A 24819-nucleotide genomic window follows, 5' to 3' on the forward strand; every position below is an offset into this window, starting at 1 on the left:
ATGCAATCTATGTAGGTATCTTTTCAATACATTGTCTGGTTTAAAAACCACATCAGACACCATGATCAATCTAAGTTATAGGTACATCAGGTAGTCAGACTGTGTAAGGAGTAGAGAACTACCATATATATATATATATATATATATATATATATATATATATATATATATATAAATTGTAAATCCAAAGGAAAAAAATAACAACAAAACTACAAAGGATTCCGCGGTACACGTGTTTCAAGCTCTACATGTGTATAATATAATATAACATAATATAATATGACATAATATAATATGTGTATAATCTACAATGTAAAGCTATCTTCAGCCGCAAAAATTATCTCTCTCCCAGGAAATTATACCATCTCGACGTTGAAGTAAGAAGAAATGTGTGATGTAAGAGGTGAAGATCCTTTCGGTATTTTGTATAGTACTATATCTGGTATAATTCTCCACCCGGACATAATCTCTCCGGTCCTTCGAAAACCTTCCATACCTTGCAACGATTCAGTGTGTATAAATACCGAAAGGATCTTCACCTCTTACATCACACATTTCTTCTTACTTAAACGTCAAGATGGTATAATTTCCTGGGAGAGAGATAATCTTTGCGGCTGAAGATAGCTTTACATTGTAGATTATACACATATTATATTATGTTATATTATATTATGTTATATTATATTATACACATGTAGAGCTTGAAACACGTGTACCGCGGAATCCTTTGTAGTTTTGTTGTTATTTTTTTCCTTTGGATTTACAATTTATTCCTTCACCGCAACCACTAGCTGGAATACACAGGTGCTTACAATTGTCAAGTATTACCTCTAATTTTCAATTTACCTATATATATATATATATATATATATATATATATATATATATATATATATATATTTTTTTTTTCATTTTTCTCATTTTATCTTGTTTCAGCTCATGAGCTGTGGCCATGCTGGGGCACTGCCATTTGGTGTTGCTACACAATTTTACTTCACAAATTTTACTTCAGGAATTGACATTTGGTGCATGTGAGAGTTTGATGCAGCTGCCCTCATCTGCACCTCCTGCTGCAAAGTTGCTTCATCTGGGACACCTGACAGGAAGAGGTCCAGCCTCATCTTGAAGACACCTACAATCCATCCCATGCAGGTCTCTCAGGTCCTTCGGGAGGATATTGAAGAGCTGTGGACCTCTGAAGCCCAGGCTATTTCAGTATCTTGTCCTACAACTTGATGGCAAGTTTGGAGTCCGTAGCACTATGCAATGGCATCCAGTTCTTTTATTTGTGTAACTTTCGATGCCAAAGTTTGGGACAATTCCTTCAAGGATCTTCCAGATGTATATTATGGCATATCTTTCTCATCTATGCTCTAAGGAATAGAGTTTTAATCTCTTGAGTCTTTCCCAATAGCTTATATGCTGCATAGAGGCTATCTTCTTCATATAGCTTCATTGGATTGCCTCAAGTTCTGAGATTAATTTGACACTGGTTGGTGACCATAGCTGAGAGAAATAGTCAAAGTGGCTTAGAACAAGTGTCCTCCAGATCACCATCATGGTTTCCTGATCTCTTGTTCTAAAAGTCCTAAGAATCCATCTGGTCAGTTGCTTGCATTTCATTGCCAATTTAGCAACATGAACATGAAAGGATGCATTATTACTTATGTAAATGTCCAGGTCTTGCACTGACTGTGCCTTTGGGATTGCAGTCCCTCCAGGTCCAGTGTATGTAATGGGTACTGCATTTAGTTTTGGATGCTGAGAGCACAAGGCTTGAAACTTTTCAGCATTAAACTGCATGCTATTCTTTTCAGCCCACTTGTATATTTCATCCAGCTCACATTGCAGGTGCATAGTGTCTTCAGGGTTCTGTATTACCTGTGAGACTTTTGTATCATCTGCATAACTTGTGATCGTGGCTCTCTGTGTGGCTGAGGGCATGTCTGAGAGGGCCATTATGAAAAGTAGTGGTCCCAAAACAGTGCCTTGCGGAACACCGCTCACTATTTGCGTGTCATTGGAGGTGGCCCCATTGGCTACTACCACCTGACTTCTATCCTTCAGAAAGTCATGAAGCCATTCTCCTAATTTTCCAACTATGCCGAGATCACGCAATTTGTGACATATCATTCCATGATCGACTTTATCAAAGGCCTTTGCAAAGTCGAGGTATATAACTTCCACATTTGAGTGGTTCAGTAGCTGTTTCAACACCTAGATAGTGTTGTGAGAGCTGAGTCAGGCAGCTTCTTCCTGGTCAGAAACCATGTTGGGTGTCAGGTAGCAAGTCATTTTCTTTAAGGAAGGCGATATATATATATATATATATATATATATATATATAAGATTTTTAAACTTTTAAATTTTCATATTCAAACAGATACCATGGCATACTTGGGGTGCACTTCAGGACAGGTATGCCGTAGAATTTCTAACCATTTCTCATGCTTTAGAGATAGGAAGAAAATGGCTAGCACTAGTCTTAGCAAATACATCTGGGGTCTTAAGGAAAGTAATAAACAGTATTCATTAGAATGGTCTATAATAGCTAGATCAATGCCATATGAGAGAGGAAGAAAGTATTGTTCGCTCTGTACGGTGGAACTGTACCACATACTCTTCTCTAAGGATAAATTGATTAATAAAGTAAAGAATAATGCTCTGAAATGTACGCATATCATAAGAGGTACATTTCGTTGGTATAAATGATCTCAAGATGTGATGAAGTACAGCATGATGTCTCACGTATGTTTATGTATGTGCAATTATGCATATATGGATGAGTGCATAAAAGATAGTGTGTGTGTGTGTGTGTGTGTATATATATGTATGTATGTATATATGTATATATATATATATATATATATGTGTATATATATCTGTGTATGTATATGTATGTATGTATATATATATGTGTATGTGTATATGTGTGTGTGCATGTGTATGTATATATGTATGTGTGTTGTATTTGTATGTATGTGTGTATATATGTATGGGCATATGTATGTGTGTATATGTATGTATATATATATATATGTGTATATATATGTATATATATATGTGTGTGCATGTGTATGTATGCATATGTATACGGGTAATATAGTATAGTAAAGAGAAATAAACAAAATAATTAATCTAGTGGAAATCCACAGGAGAGCAATAAAAATAGAAAATTAAGGAGTTATCTCCCCTATAATAACAAACACGAAAGCTAACGATGTCCTAAAGACCTAATAATAGTTATGTATGTGTTTTTTCGTGTTTTGTTCGAAAGGTAACCACTCCTGAAGAAGTGCCAAACGTCTAAATTCAATGGACCAGTCACTGGATAAGTTTGGCATAGAAATGTTAACATAGAGTGGTGAATAAATCGATATATCGAATTTGAAGTCTCTGTCTCTTTTGAATATGAAAATTTAAAAGTTTAAAAATCTTATGATATAAATATAAACTGTGAGAACGACCCTTAAGGAATCTAATTAATGATCTCCTAAGGTAAGTTCTTATGCTATATTGGTAACGGTTGCCACATCCTCTGGAAAAAAATTATTATATATATATATATATATATATATATATATATATATACATAAACATTATTATTTCTAAATCTCTCAAAGAGAGATATTCAGTAACAGTACATTAAAGTAAAGACTATTTGCCAACATAATGTGACAGTCCTGGATGGGATGAATGTTACTGTTGTTTAGCTCCAGGAAACATCGTTTCCAGCTGGCTATGCAACAATACCTCTGTCCTTGTATTTTCGAACATGACTACCTCTTGCTTTGTGCTGGATGAGGGTGCAGAGCTTCTCTGTTTGAAAATATAAGGGCACAGATATCGTGTTGTATAGCCAGCTGGAAACGTTTCCTGGGGCTAAACAACAGTAACAGTTGTCCCATCCAGGATTGCTACATGATGTTGGCAAATAGTCTTTACTTTATCTATGTGTATATATATATATATATATATATATACCAGAAATGCTATTTCTATGGAAAATACTTGGCAAAAATGTATATCCAGATCACTTTATATCTATAATTAAATCATTTCATGATGGGATGGAGGCATGGGTCAATGTTGGTGGTGGCATGGCGGGACCCATTCCTGTAGAGAATGGTGTCAAGCAGGGTGACATCCTTACCCCAACTCTCTTTTCTTTGTACTGTGTTGCTGCTTTCACCTAAGGTTTTTAATAAGGTTAGCTCTCTGGAAATATATGTCAGATATCGATCTTCTGGCCGCCTCTTTAATCTTTGCCAATTTGCTGTCAATTCAAAGGTTCTCCAGTTTATTATTAGTCACTCATACAGTGGATGACATGCAAATACTCACGAATTGCATTTCTGCTTCTTGCAAGGCATTTGGACATGGCATTAGCCTGGACAAGACTGTTGTAATGTTCCAGCCTGCACCAGGAAATCCATATGTGAAACCAGCTATCTTGGTTGAAGGAACAATTCTGAAGGTAGTAGACAAGTTTGTCTACCTGGGCAGCACACTCAGCCATTCTTGCTCCCTGGATGAGGAAATATGTTTCAGGTTGCAGAGAGCAACTAATTCCTTCCGGTCTCTTCCTGGTCCCAGCATGGCATAGCAAGGCAAACAAAAGTTGCTGTGTACTGTGCATGTGTACTGACATCGCTCCTCTACTCGTGTGAAACATGGACTCTGTACAAACGTCAGGTAAGGGTCCTTGAATGCTTTCATCAGAGATGTCTCAGGCACATTCTCAATGTTGACGGGACCTCAAAGATTCCAGACACACAGATCCTGAGGACAGCTGATATCTTGAGTATTGAGGTGATGGTGCACAAGCACCGGTTACGTTGGACTGGACACCATAATAGAATGAAGGATAGTAGGATTCCTAAGCAGATGCTATATGGAGAACTTGTGAATGGAAGGAGACTCCGGCAGAAACCAAGGCTGCACTTTAAGGACTGTGTCAAGTCCTCATTAAAGGCCTGTGATATGCAGGACACTGACTGGGAGAACAATGCCTGTCATCGCCACAGATGGAGGAAGCAGGTTAAGGAGGAGATTGACACTTTTGAGAGGGCACATATCCAGCATGAAGAACTTAAGCGACCTGCATGAAAGCGCACGGCTCATATAGTGAATGGGGAAAGCTTGGTCTGCAATGTTTGCAGTCGTGTATGCTTGTCAAGAGCAGGGCTCATTAGCCACCAACAAAGCCGCAAATGCAAAATATAAGTTAGTCCTAGAACGCACAATGTTCCTGAAGGTCGGCAATGGTCTTCCTCGGTCACGAGTAGATGGCCATCATATGTATATGTATGTATATATATGTATATATATATGTATATATATATGTGTGTGTGTGTGTATATATATATGTATATATATGGATGTATATATATATCTATATATATATACATATATATATATATATATATATATATATATATATATATATATATATATATATATATATGTATATATATATAGATATAAGTTTGGATATTATTGTTAGAATTATAATGATATGAATTAATGTGTATGTGTGTATATATGTATCCTCCTCTTGTATACACAGTTTCATTCTTGCATAGAAAATTTTAAGTTATATTGTTTTTATAAATTGCAATATTACTCCTCTTATCACTACCTTATAACTTTCTCATACCTGTTTACATTTTATCTAATATGTATAATATATTGCATCTAATAATAATAATAATAATAATAATAGTAATTGATTCATTTGTGTGCATATACAGACATTTATGTATGTACATTTAAATGTACATATATGTATTTATGTATATGTAAAAGTGTGCATATATATGTGAGTTTTTATATTTTTATATTTATAAGTTAACCTTATGTCCTTTATAAAGTCTCTGAAGAGGCCTAGAGAAACATCCATGTACCTCTATTTCATCTACTAATTACTTCAGTCTACTGGAGTGATATATTGATATATGTAGAATGAGGTATGTTACCTCTGGACTGAAACAGCTGTAAGATATTATCCCAATTTCTATTACTCGTCGTCGTCGTCGTTTAACGTCTGCTTTCCATGCTAGCATGGGTTGGACGATTTGACTGAGGACTGGTGAAACCAGATGGCTATACCAGGCTCCAATCTGATTTGGCAGTGTTTCTACAGCTGGATGCCCTTCCTAACGCCAACCACTCAGAGAGTGTAGTGGGTGCTTTTATGTGTCACCCGCACGAAGGCCAGTCAGGCGGTACTGGCAACGGCCACGCTCATCTCGCTCGAGAAACCTCATGTGACACGCGCACAAGAGCCAGTCCAGGGGCACCAGCAACGATCCCGCCCGAAAATCCCACAACAACCCCACACAAGAACCAGTTCAGGGGCACCGGCAATGATCTCGCTCGAAGAAATTTCATGTGTCGCCCGCACAAGAGCCAATCCAGGGGCACTGGCAACGATCCCGCTCGAAAGACTTCATGTGTCACCCGCACATGAGCCAGTCCAGGGGCACTGGCAACTATCCCGTCCCGCTCAAAACATTTCATGTGTCACCCGCACAAGAGCCAGTCCAGGGGCACTGGCAATGATCTCGCTCGAAAGATTTCATGTGTCGCCCGCACATGAGCCAGTCCAGGGACACTGGCAACGATCTCGCTCGAAAAACCTCACGTGTCACCCGCACAAGAGCCGGCCCAGGGGCGTCACCCACACATGAGCCAGTCCAGAGGCACTGGCAACGAACCCGCTCAAGAGATATCATGTGTCGCCCGCACATGAGCCAGTCCAGGGGCTCTGGCACGATCCCGCTCGAAAGATTTCATGTGTCGCCCGCACATGAGCCAGTCCAGGGGCACTGGCAACGATCTCGCTCGAAAGATTTCATGTGTCGTCCACACATGAGCCAGTCCAGGGGCACTGGCAACGACCCCGCTTGAAAAATTTCATGTGTCGCCCGCACATGAGCCAGTCCAGGGGCACTGGCAACGATCTCGCTCGAAAGATTTCATGTGTCGTCCACACAAGAGTCAGTCCAGGGGCACTGGCAACGATCTCGCTCAAGAGATATCATGTGTCGCCCGCACATGAGCCAGTCCAGGGGCTCTGGCATGATCCCGCTCGAAAGATTTCATGTGTCGCCCGCACAAGAGCCAATCCAGGGGCACTGGCAACGATCCCGCTCGAAAGACTTCATGTGTCACCCGCACATGAGCCAGTCCAGGGGCACTGGCAACTATCCCGTCCCGCTCAAAACATTTCATGTGTCACCCGCACAAGAGCCAGTCCAGGGGCACTGGCAATGATCTCGCTCGAAAGATTTCATGTGTCGCCCGCACATGAGCCAGTCCAGGGGCACCGGCAACGATCTCGCTCGAAAAACCTCACGTGTCACCCGCACAAGAGCCGGCCCAGGGGCGTCACCCACACATGAGCCAGTCCAGGGGCACTGGCAACGAACCCGCTCAAAACATTTCATGTATCACCTGCACAAGAGTCAGTCCAGGGGCACTGGCAACGATCTCGCTCAAGAGATATCATGTGTCGCCCGCACATGAGCCAGTCCAGGGGCTCTGGCACGATCCCGCTCGAAAGATTTCATGTGTCGCCCGCACATGAGCCAGTCCAGGGGCACTGGCAACGATCTCGCTCGAAAGATTTCATGTGTCGTCCACACATGAGCCAGTCCAGGGGCACTGGCAACGACCCCACTTGAAAAATTTCATTTTCATAATCCGTATATATATATACATATATATAAGGCAAGATGTGTGTGTGTGTGTGTGTATGTGAATGTACTTTATGCACATCCACAAATTAGCACGCATGTCGCTCCAATTTTAGAGGAGATTCGTCATGACCCTATCTGCATTTTCATCAACTTTTTCTCTCAGAGGCACCCGCGTTTAGATGTGTAAAAATCGATTTTCAACCATAACTTTTACCAATTTTGAAGTTTGTTGACATGGCGAAGTCAAACTGTGCGTAAGTGCGTGAAAGAGAGAGAGAGAGAGAGAGAGAAATAGTGTGTTTGTGGCAGGGTGAGTGAGGAAGAGACACAGATTGTTTGCTAGCGTCTAACAAAAAAAAAGTAACAAAAAAGTGGGAGAGGGCAGTTTTTGAAAGACACTATATTTTATAATGAGATTATATATACTTTCTCACACAACAATTAAAATATATTTATTTATTTTAAATTGTTCATCTTTCTCCCCCCCCCCCCTCTCACTCTCACACACATGCACATATACTACTTTGGGAGCAAAAGAGTTTTGTTTATATTTCACAACTATGAAACAAAGAAGTATGTAACAATTTGTCAGTGAATTACACAATATAAATGGTTAAAATTTCTGAGGCTTCCACCCACAACTCGTTTTTTGGACCACAAAAAGGGTTTGGTAATTTTTCAGATTAACACCCACACGATTTCCACTATGGTGTTGAGGTTAGGGTTTTAGGGTTAGGGTTTTACGGTAAGGATTAGGGTTAGTGTTAGGGTTAGGGTTAGGATCAGGATTAGGGTTGGTGTTAGGGCTATGGTTTTAGGATCATGGTTAGGGTTTTAGGGTTAGGGCTAGGGTTTAGGGTTAGGGTTAGAGTTAACCTAAAAGGGACAGGCCCCTTATTTTTTGGTTAAGGCTGTTGGTAAGTTTTCCTAAATTACTCCAATCCAGATCCCCAATGCAAACCTTCAGATCAACCTTCTCCTATGCAGATCTCTAATGCAACTTTAAAAAAAGCAGTCAATGAGTGGAAATAACCAATAAACTGATTCCTTATGGGATTTCCCAATCAAATTGCCAGCAAACCATTTTCAGCCAAACCAATTTCAACGGATTTCGTTCAAATCTGATGTTGATGTTACTTATTTTGGTTTGAAATAAAGCACTTGGATCACTTAATAATCCTAGCTTAATCCCGGGCAGCACTGGGCTATACTGTTAGTTACTGATATAAGACATAATATGTCATATGTGTCTGTATATTGTTATAATTATCCTTTTAGTAAATAAACAAGTAAACTGACATAATATAATGTCTATAAGTTGATGAATACCACCTGTTAATCCCTCCATTTTCTTATTGCTATATATATATATATATATATATATATGTTTAATTATATGTATTTCTTCTATCTTAATGAATAAAGATTCTTCGGATAGAATAAATGGGTTAATAGAAACCAAGGTAGCAAAGAACACAAAATAACTGTGGTGTAGTTCCTGTTTTTGAGGCAGAAACTCCTTGAAATTTTGGGTATTTGAGAATATTTAAAAATTTAAGGAATGGAGAAAATGCATGTTATAATTGCATACTTTATTCCTACATATGTTTCAAAGAATTACAACCTATGTGATCCATATACACACATATATGTATATTTGTATATGCGTAGGTCCGTATGTGCATATGTGTAAATGTGGGCATATGTGTGTATGTGTGTGTATATATACATATACACATATATATGTATATATGTGTGTATATATATATATATATGTGTGTGTGTATATATGTATATGTAATTATGTATGCATGTATGTATATTCATTTATATGTATGTGTTGTCCAACCCACTATCCGGTAGCATCCAATTCTCTAACAGTGTTTTTCAAATGAATCACGTCATAACCTTATCCATCTATTGGTTTCATACTCGGTCATAATATCTTACGTTTAAGATGATTCCCATGCATTCCCTGAAGAGAAGGTTACAATTTTAACATCATAGATCCCTATGGATCACATAGGTTGTAATCCTTTGAAACATATGTAGGAATAAAGTATGCAATTATAACATGCGTTTTCTCCATTCCTTAAATTTTTATATATATATGTATGTATATATGTATATATATATATATATATATATATATATATATATATATATATATATATAGATGTATATGTATACATGTATATTTTATTCTAAAATGTTTCAGCTGCAAATCTGCGGTCATGCTGGAGCACCACCATTGACTGAACTACACCATTATTTGGAACCTCCTCTGATATGTAGCATTTGGTCATTGAGGGAGTTTGATGCTACTGCCCTCATCTGTGATTCCTGCCGTGAGGTGGGCTCGTTTGGAACCCATGAAAGGAAAAGATCTAGTTTTGTTTTAAAGATACTTGCATCCACACCATGCAGATCTCTCAGGCATTTTGGAAGGATATTAAAGAGCTGTGGTCCCTTAAAGCCCAAGCTGTTGCAGTATCTGGTCTTGTATTTTGCTGGTGATGCTGGGATCTTTGGCACTCTGCAGTGGTGCCCCGTTGTGTAGTTTAGTAACTTTCAGTGCCAAAGCTTGGTACAAGGCCTTCTTGGATTTTGCAGATGTATATCACTGCATATCTCTCCCACCTTTGTTCCAGAGAGAAGAGTTTTAATTCTTTAAGTCTTTCTCAGTAGCTGACATGTTGCATCAAGATGATTTTCTTAGTGCAGCTTTGTTGGATTGCTTTGAGTTCTGCCGTGGATTTTTTATTGTGTGGTGACAATAGTTGGGAGCAATAGTCTAAGCGGCTGAGAATGTATGTCCTCCAAAGGATCATCAATGTCTCCTTTTCTCTTGTTTTGAAAGTTTGGAGGACCCAGCCAGCCAGCCGTCTGCATTTTATTACCAAATTGATAATATGCACTTGAAAAGATGCATCATTGCTTATGTCATTGCCCAGGTCACACACTGACTTTGATTCAGGGATTTCAGTTCTTCCTGGGCCAGTGTATCCTGTTTACATGTCATTTAGCTTTGTGTGCTGGTAGTGTAAGGCCTGGAATTTTCCTGCATTAAACTGCATGTTGTTGTCCTCAGCCCACCTGTATATTCTGTCCAGCTCCTGTTGCAGATGTGCAATATTTCCAGGATTTTGTATTGTCTGAGAGACTTTTGTGCCATCTGCATAGCTAGCAAGGGTGGCTGTCTGAGCCACCGAGAGCATGTCTGAGAGGGCCACTATGAACAACAGCAGCCCCAAGACAGTGCCCTTGCTATTTGCATTTCCTTGGAGGTGGCTCTATTGGCCACTACTGCCTGACATCTATCCTTTAGAAAGTTGTGCAACCATTCTCCAAGTTTTCCGCATATGCCAAGATCACATAGTTTGTGACATATCATACCATGGTGAACTTTATCAAAGGCTTTTGCAAAGTCGAATATATCACATCAACGCTTGAGTCATTCAGCAGCTATTTTAACACCCAGTCGTAGTGTTGCAGGAGCTGTGTCAGACAGCTTCTACCTGGACGAAATCCATGCAGGGTGTCAGTCAGCAAGTCATTTTCTTCTAGGAACATTAGTTTCTTGCGGACTATTCATTCCATGACTTTACTGATGTGGGAAGTCAGAGAGATAGGCTTATAATTTTTAGCATCTGCTCTACTTCCTCCCTTATGGATAGGGCATAGTATCCCTTCCGTCAGTTTGTCTAGGAGCTTACCACTTGCAAGGAAGCTCTGGAAGAGAAGGTGCAGTGGTTTTGTAAGAGCTTGTTTTCATGATTTGAGTAGGACCACTGGAAACCCATCCAGGCCAACCACTGAGTTTGTGTCAACCTCATCAGTGGCCAGTATTAGATCTTCTTCAAAGTTTATGCACTCAATTTGTTTTTGTATGTATACATGTATATATATATATATATATATATATATATATATATATATATATACAAAGAATATATATGCATGTATACACACATATATGTACATACTTACATCTATATGTGTATATAGATGCATATCAGGGTACAGGACGTTAGAACAATGAACTACAGACAACGGAACGAACACATAGGAAAACAGAAAGCCACTTGGAATTATTCCTTCATCAGCTGCCTCTATTCTAACTCAATGTTTCGAAGATAAGGCAGAACATATTCTAGAATAGTCTCTTCCTGAGTAGTGGATCAACCCACTAAACAGAGGATTCCAAGGTGGCAAACACAAACCAAGACAGGAAAAATTGGACAGTGAAAACAACATTAAAAAGCCATACGGCCAAATGCGAATCTGATGTAGAACGCTAGTAGTTCGTCTTCACAGTGGCTAGAGTGAAAAGAAAGTTGACCACAGGTCACACGAGAGCAGAGAGGATGGTAGAGGGAGGAAGTGGAACAAGGAGGAAGAGACAGAAGTGTATAGCAATGAAGTAGAAGCCAGGACAACAGAACGGAGCAGAGCTAGAGGGGGAGATGGGTAAGAAGAAAGATAGATAGGTAGATAGAGGGATAGATAGATAGATACATAGAAAAATAGAGTCACGTCAGAATAATAAAGTACAGACTTGCAAAAAGGACGTGTGCGTTCAATGATGTAATAATACAAAGAATATATATGCATGTATACACACATATATGTACATACTTACATCTACATGTGTATATAGATGCATATCAGGGTACAGGACATTAGAACAATGAACTACAAACAACGGAACGAACACATAGGAAAACAGAAAGCCACTTGGAATTATTCCTTCATCAGCTGCCTCTATTCTAACTCGACGTTTCGAAGATAAGGCAGAACATATATATATATACACACACATATATATATATATATATATATATATATATATATATATATATATATATATATATATAATAGAAAAATGTTATAAAAACAAAATAGAAACTACACGTGGAAATGTAAGGGGAAAGTAAGCAGAAAATAAGCAAAAATGCACATTGAAAATCAAAAAAAGTAAAGGCTTTTTATGAAAAGTAATGATAGATATATACATTTAGATGAACTGAGGTAGGATTAAAAGTAATAAAAGTAATTATTGTGAGTTGTTAAAGAGATTCAAAAGCATACCAGTTTCGTAATATTACTAATCATTGCTTTGAATGCACACCGAATACTGACTGGTGTCGGGTCTATTAGTCCCTTAGTAAAAAGATTATGTATAAGGGAGGTAAGTAGTTCTGGATTTGGTGCAATTAGGGTAGATCTAGATCTGTAATGTGAATGGTGTATGGGGGTTAGTGGTATTAAATGGAAGATTAGTAGTGTTCTATATTATGCTATGTGTTCATATTTAGTTGAGGAAGATATTTATTGATGAAAATTGCCTCTTTATTCATTCTTTGTTGTGTTGAGATGTTCTGTGAACATTGATATAAGGGAAAAATTAGGAATTTAGGATTAAGATTCCTTGCACACCTTTCTATATGTCCACTGACCTGTATCTATCTGTAATGTGGGTGGCGGATTTGTTCTTTGTGGAGAGTGGTTGTTCTACGGAGTGATATTCCTGTTTGACCATTATAGTTATTACTTCCCCCCAAGCATGGAGAAACTTTGCAAGCTTTATAAATATGTAGAATTTTGGGTATTTTGGGTAATGCATAGAATAGACTGGGTCTATATTTAAAATTGGATAAATAGTCAAGTTCATGTTTAGTGAGACCCTTTCCATGTATTTGAAGTAAAGAGGATAAATTTTTAAGAGTCTTCTGTGAGTTGTATTGCACTATCATCTCATAACTTGGTTATTTTCCCTAAAACTATATATTTTATATATATTTTATCTATAAAGCTCAATATAATTTTGATTTTTTATAAATTGATTTTAATTGAGTTTTTACCTGCAATTTTGGATTTTGTCCCTAATATTGTTATATATATATATATATATATATATATATATATATATGTATATATGTATGTATGTATATATATATATATATATATATATATATATATATATATATATATATATATGTATGTATGTATATATATATATATATATATATATATATATATATATATATAAATATATATATATATATATATATATATATATATATATATATATATATATATATATATTTCCATGAGAGTTAGAGGTTGGGAAGCCAACCAACTAAAGGATAGTACCTATCCAATATACTGCTGGTAGTGTACCCAGTTTTTAATACCCAACTACTGGTTATTGTGTGGCAATTTTGCAATCAAGTGTAATATATGGGCAGGGGTAAAAAGTGGTTTACCCTTAATTTATATGGCAAAAAAGAAAATGGAAGGGATACAAAAATGACATACATCACCTTGTAGACATCGTATGTAATCTTATAATACATCCTTATGTTTTAGAATAAATAGACATAATAGACATAATATATATATACATATATATATATTACATATATATATATTTATATACATATATATATATTTATATACATATATATATATATATATATATATATATATATATATATATATATATATATATATATACATATACATTTTGAGCATGGACGTTGCCAGTACCGCCTGACTGGCCTTTGTGCCGATGGCACGCAAAAGCACCCACTACACTCTCTGAGTGGTTGGCGTTAGGAAGGGTATCCAGCTGTAGAAACTCTGCCAAATGCTGTGCGTGAGAAGACCCGGCAAGCCAAGTGAGACCTAAATCTAAGGCCTCAGCCAGTCTACTTATGCGTACCTTCCTTCATTGGACACTAAACTCCACTTGCGAAGACCTGTTGAGGCAAGTGAAACCGGAATCGAGTTAAATTCGACGACTGGGACCTATGCCAACGTCGTCTCCTTCATTGGACATGAAACTCAGCTTGCGAAGACTTATTGGTGAAAGTGAAATCGTGAAGGCACCTGTGCCCAGCGTCGCCTTTCTGGCACTTGTGCCCGCGGCATGTGTAAGATTGTTGCCAGTGCCCCTGGACTGGCTCTTGTGCGGGTGGCACATAAAATACACCATTTTGAGCGTGGCCGTTGCCAGTATCGCCTGACTGGCCTTCATGCCATTGGCACGTAAAAGCACCCACTACACTCTCTGAGTGGTCGGCGTTAAGAAGGGCATCCAGCTGTAGAAACTCTGCCAATTGGAAATATGCTGTGCGTGAGAAGACCCACCAAGCCAAGTGAGACCTAAATCTAAGGCCTCAGCCAGTCCACTTATGCGTACCTTCCTTCATTCATTGGACACTAAACTCCACTTGCGAAGACCTGTTGAGGCAAGTGAATTCGAAATCAAGTTAAATTTGACGTCTGGCACCCATGCCAACGTCGTCTCCCTCATTGGACACGAAACTCAGCTTGCTAAGACTTAGTGGGGCAAGCGAAAGCGAAATTGTGATGGCACCTGTGCCCAGCATCGCCTTTCTGGCACTTGTGCCCGCGGCATATGTAAGGACTTTCGAGTGAGATCGTTGCCAATGCTCCTGGACTGGCTCTTATGCGGGTGGCACATAAAATACACCATTTTGAGCGTGGCTGTTGCCAGTACCACCTGACTGGCCTTCGTGCCAGTGCCACGTAAGAAGCACCCACTACACTCTCTGAGTGGTTGGCGTTAGGAAGGGCATCCAGCTGTAAAAACTCTGCCAAATCAGATTGGAGCCTGGTGTAGCCATCTGGTTTCACCAGTCCTCAGTCAAATCGTCCAACTCATGCTAGCATAGAAAGCAAACGTTAAACAACGATGATGATGATATATATTTATATATGTACATACATATATATATTCATATGTATATATTTACATATATACATATGTATATATAATCAAAAAATAAGCAACACGGATTTCAAAGGTGATTGCAGTACACACGTTTCATGCTACTCCAATTTATTTAAGTAATGCGAGCATTACATTAAATGCAATATGAAATGCAATCTTCAGCTGCACGAAAATGCAGAAAATTACAGTAGAATAGACATATTATAAATGTGGCAACATTTCAAATCCAAGTGGGAGAGAGAATACATAAAAATCCAAGTGGGAGGAAGAATACATAAATCCATCTTGAAATAGCCGAGTCTATCAGGCTAGTAATTGATTCTAGACAAAAGTTCTAACTGTCTCAGATTTTATTGTTTCTTATCTAGTGGTGATAGCATAAGGGACAATTACTTCTAAAGAAAGGGAAGGTGTAAGCAGTATGCATGGACAAGGCTATAAAATGTATTAGAATATAAAGGTTTCACTGGTCAGAGTAGTATCAGGTCATTTTACTACTATCAAAATGTTGAGGAATTAAAACCCTAGGTATATGGGTCAAATAGGTTTTTTTCTTTTAGTCTGAATAGAGTAACAGTATAGTGGTACAGATAACAATAATATTTTAACCAATATTTTCACAATAAGAGGTATGTTAATAAAATAAATAAAATGAGATGTAATTATTTTCTACAAAAATCATGAAATAATGCCAGTATTGAATTCAGGGGCTCTAGATAGGGTGTAAAGTATAAGGATATTAAGTATATTGGGTTCATGAAAACTATTTTGAATTATCTTAAAAAAATTTTAGCTGAAAATAAGATAATGATACTATTTAGGAGACACATAGGTAAGCTTTATTTATATAATGTGAATAAAAAATAAAAATTATTATCGGATTTATATTAGTTTATAATAATGTGCGTACTAAGGTTTAAGGGACTGAAAAAAGAAAGGATATTCAATACAGGAATCTGATGATTGATTTATGTAGATTAGATGTTAACGTGAGAGATCAGGAATATATGTTATAAAGGTTCAATTACCAATATAAATATGTGCTAATTGATAGTCCTAGATGACCATAATAGAAGTAAAGTACTATAATTTGATAACTTTAGTTACTTAATAAAGGCCTATTTTAAAAAAAATTTAAAAGTGCGAGTAGAGCAGTGTACACATGATACCCTAAGGTTTAATCTATTATTGATTAGATTGGGATTATTTCTAAGTTTAAAAATTTCATATATTTCCATAGAACACAACTCACATCCATATCTATTATTTCTATAAGGTTGAGCTTTTCTTATAATTTCTCATTTAAGGCTAAAATTAATACCATTATCTTTTAACTCCCAAATTTTAGTTGCCAATGTCGTACTATTTGCCTTATGTCTAAGTCTAAATGAAGACCTATGGTTATATATTCTCTGTTTCAGGTTAATACTACATCCTATATAAATATAATTCTCGGTTATAGTACTAATGATGCATCTGTACACTACGTTACGGGTGCAACAAAATCCAAATAAAGGACAGTGGGACTTTTTTCTACAGTTGCACATGATGGGGTTATCAACCCCACCTATATTATTTCTAATATCTCTATTATTATTATTACTACAATTATTTACACTAATATCATTTATCAATTCTTCAATTCTATTATTAGGTATATATTGATTATTACCATCATTATTTAATTCATTTCTTGATGTGCTATCAGTTGGACTTATTCTTTCAACATTAGGCATATTGATATTATATGAACTAGGTCCTTGATCACTATTATTTCTATTGGAGTTGGACCTATCATCAACTTCAGTTAAAACCGCAACGTCATTACTGATGCATTCTATTTGTTGGTTGAAATTATGGTTGGTAGGACTAAGCATATTGTTACTATCTTCATAATTTCTTTTGCCATTGTTATTTTCACTTCTATTTGTATAATTATTAGTAGCATCATTATTGGTATTAGCTAGATTATTATGTGTATTCATATGACCACTATTTATAACTTCATTTATTCTAGCTGACTTGATGTTCTTTTTGTTTAACCTAGCTATGATTGTACCTACATTAGGAAGGGTAGAGTAAGAAATTCTGATTGTATGACAAGAGAAGATTTTACTATATCTGTGGGAAGAAGGGAAATTTTTTTGTAAAATATTCATGAATTTTTTGTAAATATTTGTGGATATTGCACAGTTGAAGGGTATATTTAACCAGATAGAGTTTTTATTTTTTCTCTTAAATTTATTGCGTGGGTGAGTATGGGGTGTACTTTGATTACTATTACTTCCCAGAACAATATTATTATTATGATTAGTAGTTCTTTTAGTTGTGGGATGCTTATTATTTTTATCATTTGATTCAACATTACTGTCTACTAACATAGGTTTATTACTAGTGTTAGCATGTAGTTTACTATTAAAATGCACTTTATTACTTTTTTTATTAGTTAAATTTTTAGGTAAATAGGGTTGCTTTTATTTGGTCCATTACTATTACTACTTAAGTTATTAGGTCTGTTATAACACCTATGATTATTATTATTATTATTATTATTATTATTATCATTATTATTGTTGTTGTTGTTACCATGTGTACTACTATCATTATTATTATTATTATTATTATTATTATCTGTATTAAGAAGAGATGTTCTACCAGGGTTAAGGAAAGCAATTTTTTGGGCATATCCAGCTTTAGACAAGGCCATATTATAGTAGCTAGAATTAGAATTAAATATATCAATGTTGGAAGATAATTTAGTAATTCTCTCAGAAATACTTTTAACTAAAGAATTTAATACATTCGGTGGATGATCGGATAATCTACTTACATATCTAGTAACTTCATTTTCTTTTCTATATGGGTGGTATAATCTAGTCTCTATGTTGAGAGTGGTATCTAAAAAACTTACAATTTTATTACCATATTCGTAAGTAATGTCTAAGTTAAAACTTTTTAAAAATTTCCTAATTTTCTTTCTTATTCTCTCAATGAATGATTTGTTATTACTAGGGATGATGAATAAAGCATCATCTCTATATAGACCACCTTTTAGTTCAGGGATTTCTTTGTTTAAGCAATATAAGAGGTAAGTCCCCACTAGGTTTGTAACCTCAGCCGAATCGCTCGATCCCATTGGTATATCAAAATTTTCTGGGGTATCGGCTCTCGTCCAGAGCTTGTTATCAAATTCGATAATGGTTTTTCTAGCTAATAAAATAATGTCTATCTTATCCCTAGTAATGAGGGAGCGATTCATAGCAAAAATGAGGGCTTTATTTAGGAGAAAAGGGGATATGCTAGAATAATAATTATTTATATCCAACTGAATAAACGAAAAGTTTTTAGTGTTGTCAATAGATTTAAACCAGTTTAGTGCTTCTTCGGTATTGATCCATAACTTTAAGGACAAATTAGGAATTATTTGAGGTAGAATCCTGTCAAGTATAAGCTTACTGAGTCTGCCAATGTCAGACTTAGATGGGCAACTGTATATATATTTATATATACATATGTATATATATATATATATATATATATATATATATATATATATATATATATATATTTATATATACATACTCTCGGAGTGGTTGGCGTTAGGAAGGGTATCCAGCTGTAGAAACTCTGCCAAATCAGATTGGAGCCTGGTCCACCAGTCCTCAGTCAAATTGTCCAACTCATGCTAGCATGGAAAATGATGATGATGATTCACATATATATATATATATATATATATATATATATATTCATATATATTTTATTATATGTATTTATTTTCTCCTAGTTAATAAATAACTCGGACAAAATAAATTGGTTAATAGATACCAGGGTAGCAAAGATCACAAAATGACTGTGATGTAACTCCTGTTTATGAGGTAGAAACTCCTTGTTATTTTGGGTACTTGAGAATATATAAATTTAGTAAATGGAGTAAAACGCATATGTTAACTGCATACTTTGATTTCCAACATATGTTTCGAAGATTACAAATTATGCCTTCCATAGGAATAGCCATTTTGTGGCTGATAATTAGCAAGGTGGGACACACATAAGAAAGAAGAAAGCAAAGGACCACTGATGAGGTCATAGAAGTGTGACGAAAGAACTCTGGCCGAAATAGGATTAATGTAATGTAATGTAATATAAAGCTGAAGCAAATTAACACCAAATATACAGTGCATGTATTTTTATTGGCTAAACTGGCAATATGACCAAACCCAAATACAACAACATCTGTTTCAGCACATGATTTCACATCAAAAATCTTGCAAAACAAATATATATATATATATATTGAAAAAAAAAGTCGTCAGAATTTTGGAATAACTTCTTTCATTTATTTTATACATATATTAACGCTTTCGTTCATCTTTCGAACTTGTCAAATATAATTCTGTGAAAATACAGAGATCTTGTTTATTTATATAATCAGGTGTTTTGGGGGGTTTTGTTTATAACAGAACATTGTTTTGTTTTTTTGTTTTTTTGGGGTGAGGCTTTGGAGACAATGGAAGATGTATAAGCAGCTAGATAGACAGGCAGATAGAGATATAGATAGTCAGACAGATAGAGAGATGGATGTGGTAAAAGAGAGAGAGAAGGGCCATTGTATTGAAATGGTCTTTTTAAGGAGTGTCAAAAAAAAAATAAGGGTAAAAGCTTGTTTACTAGAAAAAAGAAAGAAGAGAGAAAACATAGAAAATATAAATAAAACAAAGAATGTCTTCCTGTTTTTTCTTTGTTTTTAGTTCTTTCCTTTTATATTCTTTGTCCTTTCTTTTTATATACTTTGAGTCCTATTTAGAATATATTCGTGTCATACATTCATTTATTCATTTATTTTTGGTAAGGTGTAGTTCTGCATGAGAGTATATTAGTATAATATTTGTAAATTTGAAAAATCAAATTAGTAAAATCAATTAGTAAAAATAACTATATATATATCATATCACATATATATATACATATATATACATACAAAACGTATTCCTTGTTTTTCTTTTTTCTCTTTCAAACATTTAACTTTGGGGAAAATTTTTTTACGAAGAGTAGTTCCATTGCCTTTCGGTATTGTGGATTGTCCCGTGTACATTTATAAAAGGGAAAGATTTTGAACTTTCTGTCTCCGCATATTTCCAGATGTTTACTCAATGGAATCATTCTTAGTTCTTGTCGGATATGTTGCCTGTGAATTCTTGCATGTTGGCAGAGTGAGTTATTCGTTTCGCCAATGTAATTTTCTTTACAGTTTGGACAGGTGATGCAGTATATGAGATTTTGTGTTTTGCAGTTCATATCTGCATTTATTTTAAAAATAGATCCGTTCTTGAATTTTATGTGGGAACCACTTTCTATGTATTTGTAGTTGTTGGTATTGTTACACGTTCCACATCTCCTATCACCACATTCTTTTACTATGAATTCTGGTTTAGTCTCTGATCTGAATTCTGCCCTTGTGAGGTGTTTTTTAAGGTGTTTTGGTTGGCGTCTGCTATTCCGTAAGGTGTTTTTTCAATCAGAGTTTTCATCTTGGGGCTTTGAAGGAGTATATGCAAGTTCGATTTTATGACGTGGAATATGTTAGTTATTCCAGGACTGTATGTGATAATGAATGGAATCGTGTTTTCATTAACTTTTTCCTTTGGTGTCCGTAGTTGGGTGATATTCAGTTCCATCGCCTTTTTAATTCCTTCATTAATTAGGCCTAAGGGGTATTTTTGTATAGTAAGGAAGCCTCTCAGTTCGTTGAGTCTGGTTTCACGTGTTTTAGGGTCACTTACTATAGGACAGATGCGTCTGGCCATGCTGTATGGGATATTTCTTTTGATGTGTGATGGGTGACAAGAATAGAAGTTTAAATATTGGTGTGTATCGGTTTTTTTGTAAAATATGTCTGTTGTGACTGTGCAGTTTTGTATTTTTATGTGGATGTCCAGGAATGGTAGTTCATTGCAACTGGATTCTGTTGTGAATTTCATGGAAGGGTGAAGTGCATTTAGTATATTGTTAAATACATTTAGATCTTCAGTCGATTTTTCCCCCAAAATGAAACAATCATCCAGGAAGCGTTACCATTTTTTAATGATATGTTTTTTGTATTCTTGGTTAAAAGTTTTTTCTACTTCCTCCTAGAGCTTTTCTTCTAAGTATCCCATAACTAAGTTTGCATATGAGGGCGCAAATAGCGTACCTATAGCCGTGCCCTTTATCTGCCGATATGTTTTGTTGTCGAATTTAAAGGTATTTTCCTCTAGCACTAGACGTGTGGCCTTGGTGATGAAGTCAGTTTTGAAGCAATCATTTATCCGTTCTCTATGTTTTTCTACCCAGTGTTTGATTGCTTCTAGGCCTAAACTGTGAGGTATATTGGTATAGAGATTAGTGACATCAAAACTTGCTAGTATAGTACCTTCTGCAACAGTGGGGGGAATGTGTTGGATGAAATCTATGCCATCCCGAACATAGCTAGGTATTAATGGGCACAAAGGTTTTAAGAGTATATCTAGAAAATGACTTAGCTGTTGTGTTGGAGCTTAAGGTCCAGCAACTATTGGCCTTAGTTTGAGGTCAGTAGGTCTTAGTATTTTTACGTATTGGTTCTTCTGCTTATTTATGGCATTTTGTATTTCGGAGTTTTTGTGGATTTTAGGCAATCCGTAAAAATTGCTCTCTTTGATAAAAGAGTTGAAGTTATTCCAAAATTCTGACGACTTTTTTTCAATATTTAATTCTGTACATCACACCTAACACTCTACACACACACACACACACACACACACACACACATATATATATATATATATATATATATATATATATACATACATACATATATATATATATATATATATACGCATATATATATATATATATATGTATATGTATAAATATGTATGTGTGTATATATATGTAGGAGTGGCTGTGTGGAAAGTAGCTCTTTTACCAATCACATGGTTCCGGGTTCAGTCCCACTGCATGGCACCTTGGGCAAGTGTCTTCTACTATAGCCTTGGGCCAACCAAAGCCTTGTGAGTGGATTTGGTAGACAGAAACTGAAAGAAGCCTGACATGTATATGTGTGTGTGTGTTTTTGTTTGTCACCCCACCATCGCTTGACAACTGATGTTGGTGTGTTTACATTCCTGTAACTTAGCGGTTCTGCAAAAGAGACCGGTAGAATAAGTACTAGGCTTACAAAGAACAAGTCCCAGGGTGGATTTGTTCGACTAAAAAGGTGGTGCCTCAGCATGGCCACAGTCAAATGACTGAAGCAAATAAAAGAATATGTATATATATATATAACTATATATATATATATATATATATATATATATATATATATATATATATATATATATATATATGTATGTATGTATGTATGTATGTATATGTATATGTTTGTTAAATCAATACCTTCACACACTTCCTTTCCACTGCTTTCAGCCTCCTCTTTACCTTTCCCTACTAATTTTCAAAAAAACTTGTTTCTCTACTCACATTTCATTTCTCATTGCTGCTTACATCACCGCCTCATCCCTGGAGGTTTCTGCCTCCATTTCCACCCCACTCTCCACTCTGCTACAACCATTCTACCCATACTCCGTACTACATCCTACCGCCTTATGCGTACCACCATTCTCTCTAATCTCTCCAAAATACACACCATCGACCGTCTTCTCCCACTTGCTTTTTCCATCTTCTCTTCTCAGTCACCCTCCCTTGCCAACACCACGTTACATTACATAATTCATTTAAATCATCTCTTTCATCAATTTCTCGCTCACATCAAACAACCTAAACTCCACTCACTCCTCCATTCCATTACACCTGATGCCACTACCCCTCTTCCACCCTGATACGCCCCCACCCTCCCCAACCCCCATCCCTCCAAACCCCATGCACACATATCCCCATCACCTCCCTCACAGCTTTCCACCTTCCCCACCACTCCTACTTCTACCCCATCCACCCCTTTCCCCTTCAGTCTGTTGTTACCATTCCTTCAGATCTTCCCCTCTCTGAGGTGGAGCCCTCCCTCCTCAGTAGGGGCCTGTGCTTCATCCCCCTCACTCCATCCAGCAATGAATTTTGGAATCGTGCTGATATACCCGAGTCGATAGCTTTGCGTGCCATGTTAGGTTGTATGCGCTTTTCCGCGACACTCTACCTGCATCTAATGATGAGTACTACTTCACTGACCATCCCAGTGGATGCCAGCTCCTGGCCAGTTCCAAGCAGTCAATCCCTATGTGGGCGCCTGCCAACGCGCTGTGAACTGGTTTAACTTTTTCAGGCGTCCCCGTCATCTGAACATCTCCCTAGCCGAACTCTTGGCCCTTCGATGTCTCCGACGCTGCACTGACATCATTATAAAACCAGCTGACAAGAGTGGAGCCGTGGTGGTATGGTGCGCGGACCTCTACAAGGCCGAAGCTCTCCGCCAACTTCAAGACACCTCCTTCTATAGCCCTCTGCCACCTGACCCCACACCCAGTTACCAACAGACTGTGTCCTCCACTATCCATGACCTCATCTTCTCCTTCCCTCTCCCTCCACCGCCTCCAAACTCATTGTCCGCACCCCTCGAACCCCCACTATTTACTTCCTCCCCAAAATCCACAAACCTAACAACCCTGGCTGCCCCATCGTCTCTGCCTGCAACTGCCCCACTGAACTTATCTCCAGATATCTTGACTGTGTCCTTACCTCCCTAGTGGCTTCCCTCCCCTGTCACATCCATGACATGCGCTTTGTTTGTTCAACTCTTTCTCCTTCCCTCCTGGCCCCTCTAAACTTCTCTTCACTCTCGACATCCAGAGCCTTTACACGGTGATCCCTCACCACAAGGGGCTACATGCACTCCAAAATTTCCTTCACCTTCGACCCAACTCCCAGCCCAACACATCCACACTCGTTCGTCTGGCCGAACCTGTCCTCTCACTCAACTGCTTCTTGTTCACTGGTGATTTCTACCAGAAGCTCTCGGGAGTGGCCATGGGAACGAGAATGGTCCCCAACTATGCGAACGTGTTCGTTGGCTACATTAAGGTCCAAATATTCTCAAGTTCCACTGGTCCCACTCTCGAACTATATAGCCGTTATATTGATGACTGTATTGGTGTGACCTCACTCTCCTGCGAACATCTAGACTCCTTCCTCTCTTTTGTCAAACCTTTCCATCCTGCCCTCCACTTCTCTTGCACTATCTCTGACACCTCTGTCTCCTTTCTTGACATTTCGGTCAACATTCATCACTCCACTCTTACCACCTCCATCCACTACAAACACACAGACTCACACTCATACCTCAACTTCTCTTCCTCCCACCCTAAACACACCAAGCTTTCCATC

General features: G+C 37.1%; 1 protein-coding gene across 15 annotated transcripts in view; it reads left to right on the forward strand.

The window, feature by feature from the left end:
* The window catches only part of LOC106874806 (F-box only protein 16), a 333993-nt gene that overhangs the window by 79240 nt on the left and 229934 nt on the right, over positions 1–24819 (forward strand). Inside the window, exon 1 of one of the 15 annotated variants that reach the window (XM_089349283.1) lies at positions 3179–3498. The exons of 13 other annotated variants lie outside the window; for them this stretch is intronic. The gene's annotated coding sequence lies outside the window, so the exon portion shown is untranslated. Of the gene's footprint in view, positions 1–3178; positions 3499–24819 lie in introns of those variants that run through there. One more of the 15 variants, XM_089349275.1, reaches the window with a different exon arrangement.

This window comes from Octopus bimaculoides, chromosome 3 (assembly GCF_046866305.1).
Source record: "Octopus bimaculoides isolate indiv1 chromosome 3, ASM4686630v1, whole genome shotgun sequence".
Lineage (NCBI taxonomy): Eukaryota > Metazoa > Mollusca > Cephalopoda > Octopoda > Octopodidae > Octopus > Octopus bimaculoides.